The sequence below is a fragment of the Talpa europaea genome (assembly GCF_964194135.1).
Source record: "Talpa europaea genome assembly, chromosome: 6".
NCBI classification, from domain to species: domain Eukaryota; kingdom Metazoa; phylum Chordata; class Mammalia; order Eulipotyphla; family Talpidae; genus Talpa; species Talpa europaea.
In genome coordinates, this window is record NC_140072.1 from 116883516 (window position 1) to 116897016 (window position 13501).

Below are 13501 nucleotides of genomic sequence, written 5' to 3' on the forward strand. Positions count from 1 at the left end.
GCTTGTTTTAGTTTATTATTAAACTTTTTTTAAAGATTTATTTATTTATACAAGAACTGGGGTACAGTCAGAGACATGGGAGGGTGAGAGGATTCACCAAAGACAGAACGGGAAGCAGAACAGACAGATGGACTGAAGACACTGCTGAGGGGAGCAGTGGCGACGCAGGAGAGGTCTGCCGCGCCATGTGGGTATCTCCCTGGACAGCCGGGAATTGAACCTGCACTGCAGAGGCTGCAGACAGCTTCACAGTGTGGCGCTCAACCTGTTCCACCACCTGGGAGGCCCTAGTTTATTGTTAAGCTTATCACAGTAGGACGTGTCAACATGAGTTGTGTTTGAAGCCCTAAAATAATAGATTGCAACCACTTCCACATTTCAGTGCTACAGTGGACATAGGAAAAAACTAAAGCAAAACTAAACAAAAAGGTGAATGACATTCCCCCCACCCCACCCCCCCGCCTGGCCCCCACTAGTGAGTATAACAACAGGTAAATTGGACTTTTCTTGTCACCTCTAGTCAAGGGAGAAGAGTGTCAATGGGGCCAGTCACAGATAGGATTAGAAGGGCTCAGCTAAACTGTATTCTTCCCTCATAAATTTATTTTCATAACTATTCAGAGTGGGAGTGAAAGCTCATTTGTTGCTACTGCTTCAGCTGCACTTGAGGATGGGCACTTAGTTATCAGACTTTCTCAGATAATGTCCTCCAGCCATGTCAGTGTTGTCTCAAACAGACTTGTTTTAGTTATTATTCAATGTGATAACCAAAAACTCAAATTTCCTTCAGGATGAAAGCTTTTGCCTCCCCGAGTTCATGCTGTGGTGGGTGGGAAGCCAACAGCAGAAAAAAAGAGAGAGAAGAAAGAAGGAAGAATTGCCTTTTATCAGCATCTCCAAGAACACACCCTGTTTACTGGCTATAGCTTCTAACCCCTAAAGTCTTAGAGCTTGCAAAGGGAGAAGGCTAATGCAGGAAAAAATACCCCTCACTGGCTCCAATCAAGAACTGTTTCCGCAGAGATGGCAGGTGTTTAAGGTGGATTCTTGCTCCCTTGGGTGTTTCTTCATAAGTCCTTTGGCAACATGCTCTCTACCAGTCCTGTGTGTGTGTGCTCTCAGACCCATACCTCCCTCCAACTTCTGTGTTTCAATAGAACTGACTTCTTTGGGTTTGGCCAACCAGAGACACAGAATGTGGAATGGAAGTTGGGAAGGAGGAAAAGTCAGGGAGAGAAGTTTCTCCCCATCTCACTTCACGTGTGGGAGCCTCGCTAGCTTTCGCTCGGTTTCCTCAGAAGTTCAGCTACTGAATAGCATCTCTCTGATACTATCTTCTTTCCAGTGATCCCAGACCATGGTTCCAGTCACTCCAGCTCTCACTTTATCCCTCCAATCCAAGGATACAGAAGTTCCATGCTCTTGCCAATCCCTAGATTATCTCTCTACCCCCTGTCTGGCTCTCAGCTCCTCTGTCACCTGTATAAACAATTTTCTGCAAGAATTTTCCTCTACTATAAATACTTGAAGATGTTTGTATTTTCTTGGTTACATACTCCAACACACATACGCAATGCTTCTGCCATTCCTGGGGGCCTCACCTTTAATACCCTGATATGAGACTATATTAGACAAGCCATTTGCATCTTCTCCCCCAAACCCTGGTCACTGGGGATACGAGTTATTATATTGAGACCCTTTTCCCTACCAGTGACCATGTGGATAGAACCTAGCATGAACTAACTGGACTTGACCTAGAGCTGGTTCTCCGTAAAAGCCATCATAGAAACTGTCAGTAGAAGTCCAGTTAGTTCTTGTCTTTTTTTTTTTTTAAGATTTATTTTTATACAAGCACTGGGGTACAGGCTAGAGGTGTGAGGGGTGAGAGGATTCAACAGAGACAGAGCAGGGAGAACAGGCAGACATTCTGAAACACACTGCTGAGTGAAGCAGTGGGTGAGACAAGAGAGGAATCTCCTGCCATGCCATGTGGGAATCTCCCTGGCTGGCAGAGAATCGAATCCACGCTGCAGAGGCTGTGGACAGCTTTACAGCGCCGTGCTCAACCCGCTGCACCACCAGGGAGGCCCCTAGTTCTTGTCTTAGCCTGGGTTCTCCAAAAGCAGACTCTAAGACAAAGCCTTCTCTGTGAGCACTGAATTTGGAAATGTGATCCAAAGAAAGAGGAGTAAGGAGTGAGGAATAACACTTCGATGCTGTATCAGTTTCCTGTTACTCTGTGTTTTAAAACAACACACACCCCAAAATGGCAGAACTGATATCTTCTGGAGCCTCTGAAAAAAAAAAATCCATTCCCTTTATCTTTTCAGATTGTAGGGGCTGCCAGTATTCCTTGACGCATGACCCATTTCCCACATCACACCCACCTTTTGCTTCTGTCATTATATTTTCTATCTCTAACTCTCCTGCTTCCTTTCCAGATGCTCGTGATTGCATTTGGTCCATCCGGATAAGCCCATGGGATCTATCCATCTCAAAATCCTTAAATTAATCACATTGCAAAATTGTCATATAAGATCACATATTTATAATAGATTCCAGGGATAAGAATGTGACCATCTCTGGGGTGTCATGACTCAAGCTACCACAGATGTGCTGGCCACTATTAGGGGCAACTCATTCCTGCAGAGCTTTGTAAGCAGTTTTCTACATTCCATCTCAGAATCACCCACCAGGGGTGGAAAGGGAGACAGTTATCTGGCAGAACCCATGACCTACTGATCAAGGTTGTCCCCAGGGTGTTAGCTCCCCCTTAAGTCCAGGAGCTGCCTGCATTCACACCTAGCAGTATCCTACAGCATCCCATGCCACTGCCTCAGCACAGGGGGAGATTCAAGGTAGGGGACAATTTTCACTTCCCCAAAGCAGTCAAAGGCCACATGACTGAGGCAAGAGGTAAAGCCCAAGGAAATAAAAAAGCCTGGAGAATTCACTTCCCATGCTAACTGGAAGACACAGACAACTGCCACAGCCCTACTTCACTTTGTCAACCACAAGGCAGGCATCCATCTTTCTTGGACCCCTTCTCACAGGGCTTCTGTTGAAAAGGAAGCACCCCGGCCACATCTCATTGAGAGGAGAGAACAGCCTTCAAAGGCCCAAAAAAGAAGAATCAGAATATAAGGAACTGATACAGACAGAAGCTCCCAAGATTAGACTAAAGCACCAAGGCAGTTAAAGAAATTATTTTTCCCTCTAGCTAGAGGCAATAATTACTGAGAGTTCAAACTCTTTTCAGAGAGGCACCAGGGAGATAGCATTGAGCTCTGACCTGGCTTATATCTAAAATGCCACCAGAGTGACAGAATCAGGAGGGAGAAAAGATACACTATCCAGGTCATTGATGCACTCAAGGACAACTACACTTTAATAACAGGCATCTGGACTTGTTGAAAATCTTAGCCTGGGCAAGCCACTCTCCTACCATTTATCAAAAGTGGGAGAAAGCTATCTGTTTGTTTATGGTGATTGGAAGTGGAGCAAAGAGCAAGACGGCTACACTGGTTATCAAGAGTGTGAGCTATGACAACACTGTTCATCCTCCATAGGCAAAGACTAAAAGAAGGAAATAAACAATTTTGCAGAGGGGATGAGAAAATGGGTACTCTGACAACTGCTTACACAGTATCCACTGATAGAGGCCTTGAAAGACAATCTGACCTTATCTATCAAAACACAAAGGGTGTGGGTCATGGGTCCTATAACCCAGAAGTCTACTTCTGGGGAAAAAACATCTTACAGAATTACATAAATAAATGAGCAAATATATTAAAGCATGTTTATCAAACAGCATTGCTTTGACTAACAGGAAAAAAATTGGAAACCAGCTGAGAAGTTGGTTTAAAAAACAAGTTAGGGCCTCCCTGGTGATGCAAGGGATTAAGCACAGCACTGTGAAGCTGTCTACAGCCTCTGCAGCCATAAGTTCCATCCCCAGCCTGACAGGCAGCAGACCTCTCCTGTCTCCCCCGCTACTCCTCTCAGTGTATTCAGTGTTCTGCTTCCCACTCTGTCTCTGGTGAATCCTCTCACCCCCTGCACCTCTGGCCTGTACCCCAGTTCTTATATGCATAAATAAATCTTTAAAAAAAAAAAAAAAAAAAGGGCCTCCCCGGTGGTTCAGTTGTTGAGCGCTGGGCTGTGAATGAAGCTGCCTGCAGCCTCTACAGTGCCGATTCAATCCCCAGCTGCTGGCAAGGGTCCCACATGGCTCATAGACCTCTCCTGCCGCACCCGCTGCTCCCCTCAGCAGTATATTTCGTTGCTCTGCCTGTTCTGTTCCCCACTCTGGCTCTGGTGAATTCTTTCACCTTCCCGTGCACATCTGACTGTACCCAGTGCTTCATTTATTTATAAATAAATAAATCTTTAAAAAAAAATTTTTAATTAAAAAAAAAAACAAAACACCAAGTTAGTTCTTTCTATACAGATATGGAAGAGGCTCACAACATATAAAGAGCAATGAACAAAATGCAAAACACGGGGTGTGCTATGATCTATTTTATTGCTTAAAAATATTTGCATGCATGAAAACTCGCATGTGATTTGGCTATGATGTCACATCTTTGATAGATCGGAACAGACTTTGCATTCTATTTCCCCATCAAGGCCAACATCAATTTCTAAGAAGTGAAGCTGCAGCACCCGATCTGCTTCCTTTGTGTGACTTCCTGCTTGGTTTATTACAGTATATAAAATGAGTGATAAAGGTACCAGGAATGAATACAGTCATGTACCATGCCACGACCACGGGGCTATGTTTTGAGATAAGCACCAGCAGGCAAGTTTGCTGTGTGAATGTCACCCAGTGCACTTAAACAAACTTTGACTGTATAGCCAACTACATACCCAGGCTATATCATACAGACTACTGGGGCCACTGCTATAAATGTAATCCTGGTTGATCAAAATGTCACTAAGTGAACGTGACTGTTGAGTTCTGTATTAATAAAAGTTCTAATAGTGATGGGAAAAGAAAACCCAATCTCTTAAGCAAAAACTATATATAGTAAAATACTATAGGTATGGCCAGTGATGTTTAGGTTTTGTTGCTATTTTTGCAAATATTACTATATTCCCTGAAGGGAATAATAATTTTGCCTAAAAATTTTAACTCTCTAGTTTCAACCCCTTTTCCTTTTAAAATGACTTGTGTGATTTTTTAAAATAAAAAAAAATTCCTGAAGAAGACAATTATTAAGCTATCACAGAAGAAATACATATACATATATATATATATATATGTTCATAAAACCAAGAGTCTGCAGACTTCAAACTAAGCATGGCTGATGGAACACAATGTTATTCCTTTGCCAGACCCACTAAAATAAGACTAGAGGAGTAAAATCCAGATATAAGCCCCATGACCAAGAGAATATAAGAAAACACAATAGTGAAAAAGAGAGGCCAACACATTTTTGGAAGACAAAAGTGTTGAAGAATTGAGAAAGCTGAAGAGATGTCCTGCCTGCTAGGAAGTGGAGAGGAGATGAACATGAAGCCAATCACTTCATGCCACAAAATCCAGAAAGACTCAGGTAGTGGGGGGCACAGTCACCTCAAAAAAATGGACAGGGACTACAAACAGGAGGGGTGCTGGACAGCCTTTGGTAGAGAGTTAGCTCTCCAGAGCCCCTTACTCCCCTGGCAATGCAGACAGTGGGTCCTATAACCCAGAAGTCTACTTCTGGGGAAAAAACATCTTACAGAATTACATAAATAAATGAGCAAATATATTAAAGCATGTTTATCAAACAGCATTGCTTTGACTAACAGGAAAAAAATTGGAAACCAGCTGAGAAGTTGGTTTAAAAAACAAGTTAGGGCCTCCCTGGTGGTACAAGGGATTAAGCACAGCACTGTGAAGCTGTCTACAGCCTCTGCAGCCATGAGTTCCATCTCCAGTAAGAGCCTGGAGACTCAGTCTGTGAGGAACTCAAAGAAGCTCCATAGCAACCTTTCTCAGTGCTGACTCAAGAGAAAATTTACCCCTAAAGCCCTAAGGCATGTAATATACAAACTTCTCTTGTAAGTTTCTAAAATGGTATCAGCTTTATACCATTCTTAGAAGAATTGAGAAAATAGGTACTCAAATCATTTTCTGCAGGGCAATATTCTCAAACTCTGGTTAAAAAATGAGGCTCTAGTCACAGTGACCCCAGGCACTGAGGAAAGTTGGTTGGATGATGACTCTGAGGTGTGGAGGGGCCATGGGAAGAAAGGAGCAGAACATGGAAAGTCTCCATACTACTCGGTGGGTCCCCGTACTGTTGTGTGGCTCTACGTCCATCTACCTCCAGAATGATGTCTCCAGCCATCTTGTCTGCCCAGTGTCCCTGGCAGGAGATTATAGGGTTCTTTCATGGACAACCTGATGAAGAAGTGTGTGTGTGTGTGTGTGTGTGTGTGTGTATGAGGATCCCCACAAAACATTGGAGTGCCCACCTAATTTATCAATATGGTCTACAATTTCCCTTCCAACCATGCTCACAAATCATCTTCAGAGGATTCACATTCAATAAACATGGGAGAAATCAACAGATAACTGAGGAAAGACTCCAACTTGGAAATTATGGATCCAGACAACAAACAGATAAAGAGGTTGCTTCTGAGAAGCTGAGCTCAAGAGACAGGAGGCATGGAGAAAAGGCACTGCTTTTCCATTATGAGTCTCACTGAATTATTTCACTTTCAATCTATATACAATGAAAAAGTTGCAGAGATGTGCTATGCAATGTTGTGGTTACAATGACCAGAACTATAGATTACACCGAAAAATCTGTGAAGACAGTAGGTGTTGTGTTGTATGTTTCCTGTCACAATAAAACATCTACATTCATATATTTCATGATTATAATTATGATTTTGATTATTTTTAGAAGGTATTATGTTTTGCGAATACAAATTCAGTTATACACAACTGTCACTCTTGGGAGTAAGATTTTTGTGTATTTTATCTTTCTGTTATAATTTTTATGGTTATTATTTGAGTTTTTATAAATAATATACAAGCGTAGAAAAAAGTAAATGGTATAATAAATCCAGGAAGAATGATCAGAACAAGCTGAAGACACTGAGTTACAAGGCTAGATGGTAACCCTAGCTCCTTTGTCTCTCCCACTCATGGAAAGACACATAGATTAAGGGATTTCAAAATCATCCTTAAGACTGAAGTGGCAGATCAGTCAAGATCTATCATAGGAACAGTCATAGTGAAAATCTCAGTTTCCAGAAACAGGTATCAACAATTTATCACAAGTCACCAAAGGGCAGGGTGCTAAGGATTGGACCAAGGGAATCCCAAAGAACTAGAGAAAAAACCTCTGCATCAATCTGTGGCTAGTGGAGAACACGGGCAAATACATGCAGTTGCAGTAGAAAGTTTTAATGAGTAGACTGAGAGGTACCCCTGAACCCCCAAACCTTGCACTCTAAATAGGTTCTGCTATCTGCCACATAAAGACAAAGCATACTCTTCATGCCTAAGGGAGTCTATCTTCAACAGGCAAGAACTTTAATAGAATTAGTGTGCAATCGAGAGAAAAAGGATAATAGTTTCCCAATGAAACCCCCAAAGTTACCCATCCTCTTGTGGGTAAATGCCCAGCCAAACAGGATTGAACCAAAGTAAGGCCACTGAGACCCAAAAACCTGTCACAAGTCTAAGGCACCTTCTGGTGGGGAAACATAGGAAAGGGACAGAAAGTGCCAAGCAAGTCTAGAAGGAAAGGAGGAAACACTGAGTACAAGATAAGGGCTGCCATCACCAGCCTTCCCACATGTCTCTCACACTCATCTCTTTCAAGTGTCTCCTTCCACGTCCCCCAAATCCCTGGTGCAAGTCCCAGGCCAAGAAGCGAATGTGCCTCCTTATAAGTCTTTTCTCCCAAATCCTTCTTATCTTCCCCTTATCTTCATCAGGTGGGGCAGTGGAGGCTCCCCTTTTTATATTACACTGTTAAAAAAGGAGACCCATCCTATGTCCAACAAGTTAGAGCATCCAGAAAACAGTATCGTTAGAACACCCACAGGGATGTCCTGGTCCGTGGCCCTGCAGGAAAAGATTCAGGGCAGATGGGATAACCGGGGTAGAAAGGAACACTTCAAAGTTTAGTGATATGCCGTTTAAGTTTCTCAATGGTTCAAACAGCTCAAAACAGCTCCATTTGAAGAATTAAAAGGACTGGGTTTCTACCAGTTGAGTGAGACCAAGATACCTGGCGTGATGGAGGATGCAGAGAGCAGGCGGCTGACACATCTGTTTCAAGTGCCGGTCCTGAGCCGTGTGTACAACGCAGGGCCACTAGATATAGTTGCTCTTTCACGAAATGAGTCAAATACACCAGTATTTAAAACACTAGCAACTTCTTTGCTTAGTTTTTGGCCCAAACATTTGCTGATGTTATCGAACCCTCATTTGGAAACAAGAAGGCTGATATCATGATATATGAAATCATGAAAAGGAGGGTGCCACTACAGTTTTTGCCATTTGAAGTGTGACCCCTCGTAAAATCATACTGATTCTTCATTTATTAAACCAGAGGTCTTCTTGCTCTAAACTGGTCAAGCACCAGTGTGTTTCTGGAGCACACCTGCGGTGCCAGTATCTTTTCAGGAATGGGCTAACGACCATTCCCCTTACCTCTGTGCTTACCAAATCAGAGCTAGTCATTAAAGCGTGGAAGTGGGTGACAGCAGTCTTTTCAATTTCTGCTGATTGGAGCTGGGAAACATGTTATCCACTCCCTCCATTGCTGTTCAGTCCAGAAGATATTAAAATTCCCCCTGCAAGGGAGTAAGGGGGAAGCTATTCTCTGGAGAGAAAATGGCAAAAAATCTTGGGACTGCTGCCTGCATCTTTGTAATCCTGGGAAAACGGCCATTATCCCAGTAGGAAATAGGAGGTATCCAAACGAATGGAAAGGGCAGAGGAAAAGCTTGCAACCTTCTAAGGAAGAAGAACAGAGCCTTCTCAGGGGAACCAGAATTTAGCTCCAAGACTGAGAAAGGAAAGCTGCTCGTGGGCATTGTTTCAGTGATATAAAGTCCTTTTACAATTAGTTTTGCCCCAAAAACAGTTTCCACCATTTTGAGAGCATGTTTTTTTAATGACAGTGACAACCCTGGGAGAGAAAAAAAAAAATTTTAATCTGAGGTGGCTGAAGACATCAAATTTAAATTCCAGACTTGAATCCACTGCAGTCAGCAGAAAACCCTGCCAACACAGACAGCTTATTTGGGAAATACCCAAAGCAGCAAAATCCTAGAACAAGTATGTGTAGATTTCTTGTCTTTGAAAGCAGATAAACCCAGGGAACACATTGTAGTGACCCACAATGTTAGTCAAGGTGCACAAACCAGTCACACCACAGGCTGGAAGAACTACTAAGTGTTTTAAGCAGAAATAACATCCATGTGTGGGTTTTCTGTTCAAATTCATTCAGATCAAAAGAAGTGAATCCTATAAGAAATGCTCACTAAACCTCATTATAAAAACGTAAGACAAGTCCCACGAAGACCTATAATCTGAAAAATTCAACAAATTTACCTGAACTTGTTGTTCAGGTAATGGAGCCACCAGATGACCAGAATCTATCCTGACCCAGCTGTGCCCGCCATTATTGTCACAATGCAGTTGCAGAAATACAGCCACATAAGCTCAGTGGCTCACAATAGAAAACACTTCAATTTTGCTCACAAGTCTACAGGCCACCTGGATAGTCCTGCTGCTTAGGAACAGGCTTTGCTGATCGTGGCTGGACACTCATGGACACTCATGGACACTATCTAGTGTGACCTTTGTATTTCCTTGGGATATCTCCTGCGTCATGGAATTGCTCAATCCAGCAAGTTAGCCCAATCTTGTTCTTATGGAGGGAGAGGAAGGCAAGAGAACTAAGACCTGAACCCAAATTCCCTTGGAGCCAAGCTCAAAATGGTTACATCTTCATGTCTGCTGCATTGTATCGATCAAAGTCAGTCACAAGGCAGTCTAGATTCAACAGTAGGGAATTAAGTTCTACCCCTTTATAGAAGGTGCTAAAATTTCCCATTTCAAGAAGCCTAGTTACAGGGAGGAGTGATAAATGGAGGTCATTAGAGCAATCTATTACATCAGGATCTTGGCATAATTAGTTTTGTGAGTAAATCAGAAGAAATTGGTGAAAGACAATGTGGTATCCTGGAAGAAAAAAATGACTGTAGTGAGAAAATTGCTGAAACCTGAATATAGTCAGTATTTTAGTTAAAAGTAATATTGATTTCCTGGTTTTGACAAATTGACTATAGTTGTAAGATATTAATAATAAGAACTGGATGAAGCGAATATGGAAACTACACTGCTACAACTTCTCTGTAAAATGAAAATGAACTCAAAATAAGAAATTCATTTTTTGAAGGACATTATAAACAGTAAGAGAGGGCAGGCCATTTTGGTGTGCAGGACTCTTCGCTGGATGCATCACTAAGTCATAGAGAATGTTCCAGCCTGTATTCAGAAGTTCTGCAGCCTGGGAAAATTTGGCAGCATGTAAGGCCTGGAAAAGCCTGTGGGTTGGCCAGGACCACATCTCTACAGACCTCCCAAGTGACAGCTATGCTGCAGCTCAGGCTGCAGCAGGGGAGAGGCCAAGCTCAGCTGGGCAAGTGGCAGCGCCAGCAGCCTTTCTCGATGTGACTGAAGGGGTGTTGACCCAGCTGGCTGTGGTGCTTAGAGCAAATGCCACCTAGTCACAGGCCTGACATTCTCTTTTCTTCTCTTTGTAAGTCAGTGAACTTCAGCCTTGGCGATCTCCTTCCAACTTGAGAGAGCCACAAATGGTGGTATTCCTGGGCTACAGGACCTGAGTCTAAGGTGGAAGGTAAGACAGACACATCAATTCTGCTCTGCATGATGTAGTAAGGTTTGTGTTTAGGCATGTTTCTTGTCTGTTCTGCTCTCTTCCTTCTCCAAGATAGGGGTCCATCCCCCACCCTCACCCCACATGCCCCAGAGGCAGACACATGCCACAGATCTCAGACCTAGTTACCCAGAACAACCCATTTGTCCCTGAGCATAGTCAACAGGGAGACAGGTGCCCAAAGGTGAGCTGACTAGACCCTCTGCATATTTGAGATAAGGTCTCTAGGAAAGAAGGATCTTTTATCCTCTGGTTATAAAAGCAATTACAGGCTGCTTGGAATTAATCACCAAAGAAGCAAGACCCAAGATATGGAGAGAGAAAAATCCTTATAACTCAGTGTTAACCTTGAAGCCAGAGACCTCTCTAGGATTTCCATACTTCTGATTGTGACTGAGTTTAAGTTGAGAAGAGGTGGGAAGTAGACATGGCCTTTGGTTACCTCCAGAGTGTGGCAGCGCTTAGCAAAGTAGCTAGGCAGATTTTTCCTTGGGATTCAATCCAGGTTCATTTCTGTGTGTCTGAGAGCCAACTGTGACAAAGTTACAATGGGGTGACAATGTTTCCCAGACTTTAGGACAGTCCTGAAAGCTACAGTCCTGAAAGCTACAGTCCTGAAAGCTACAGTCCTGAAAGCTACAGTCCTGAAAGCTACAGCCCAAGCCGGCCTTCTAGTAGCAGAAAAGGCAGGTCCACATAGCCTCATCCAAGAGATCATTTCTTCCTCCACCAATCCTTACGAAGACACAAAGACTAATTTTTCTATTTTGAAAGGAGGCGATATTGTGATGCAGAAGGGTCAGAGCACTCTGGAAACCTAATTTCTCAGCTTTACCGAACACTCTGGCTATATGCTCCCTACCTGCAAAAGACATCCATTTCCCCATTTTAAAGAGACATCCATGAGGATGCAGCACTACCTCCGCTCCCCGCACTGGTCCAAAGCAGGGACCAAAAGGCAAGCAGATAAAGAGACAAATCTGAAAACAGTTCATAAGAAAGGACTGTGCTGGCACATGATTCCTGGCAGTTCTTGCCAGCCCATTAGATTTCCAGAGAACGATTAGGTTGGCCTCCCGCTGAGCTTTTAAGGAAGTGTTATTTCCAGAGATTCCCCAAGCCTAACAGGACTTGTGACTGATCTTTTAACGGGAGGCAACCCCCAGGCTCCCAACTCTGCACCAATGGGCTGCAGTTCTCCAGCAGCTCCGCCTGAGCCTGTGGGTAAATTCAAGGAAAGGATTATAGGAAGTCACATTTTAATCTGCCTCTGGCCTAAATCCCAAAGCAGCAAGGTGAGCCGTAAATTGGGCACTGCATTTTCATCCCCATCTGGCTTGTATATCTAACCCGCTTGTGCTGGGACATCTGGAAGGGTGAGTGCTGAAGCTCTGCCTTGATCCTCAGTACCAGGGAGTCTGTGTTTTCCCCTGTGCGTTTTAGGAAACAATAGACACACTACCCCACTTAAGGAGGTGAAGGCAGAGAGGAGAAAAGACTTGAGTTGCTTATAAAGGTAACTGGGGCAGCACGGTAGACAAAGGGCAAGATGGGGGAAGGAACAAAGCAACAGATGACAGCAGTAGGCAAACCAGTAAAAGCTTGAACTAACAGAGTTGCGCAGGGGACAGGAGTGTGGGACACACTGCGAGGTGCTAAGACACGAAGAGCTCACCAATGCAGGAAATTTGGCAAGAGACACACATCCTGTAAGAGAGCGTAAGGGTCAAACTTCATGAGCTGTGAGTGGATATAAGTCATTTGTTTTGTTTTCATTGGAGGGGAGGAAGAAGCAGACAGCTGGGATTCTGCCCCATCGGTGTCCGAAGCAGAAGGAAAGACTTTTAAACCCTTGTTTATTTTACACTTGGAAAGGATTTGTCCTGAAAACTGCCAAGCTGTATAAATGCTCTTAAGGGATTTTGGCAAGACAGACACTAAAGAACGCCTTAGTTAACTGCTGAAATACAGTCTCCTGGGACCTTCTACCACAGCAGGCACTTTGGAGCCTCTGGGCCCACTGCACAAGATTTTAGGTTAGATAATGAGGCTAATTGCATTCTTTCTGGATTCCCTTTAACCTGGATGAGAGCATGGAGCTAAGTGATCTTAAATGACTCAGCAGACTCTGGAAACATGCAGACCAGAAAAATGTAAATCACAATTCCTTGATCATCGCCAGAAGAGATGATTACCCACCAAATAGAGATTGGCATCAGCCCTGTTCCTTCAACATCCCTTCCCCTACTGAGATTCTATTAAATAATGTTTTCCATTCAATGTTGCAACTTTCTTCCTCTTTCACAGCTTCATTGTCGACACTGCATATGCCTACCAGGAGGCTGAATACGTACCCACTAGTCTCTCAGTTTGGCAGTTATAATTTGTCCATCCTATAAATCTATGCAAGGGTTAAATGAAATCCGCAGGATAAGTGCTTAACTTTGATCCTAGCACATAATAAGCAATCGCATATGGTGGCTATTCCCAATTATATATAGCACTTAAAATTCTGGCTTTAGCTACAAAAGGGTTTCGTGAAAAAATACTTTGTTATTACAAGTATTTGATAACCCACCCCT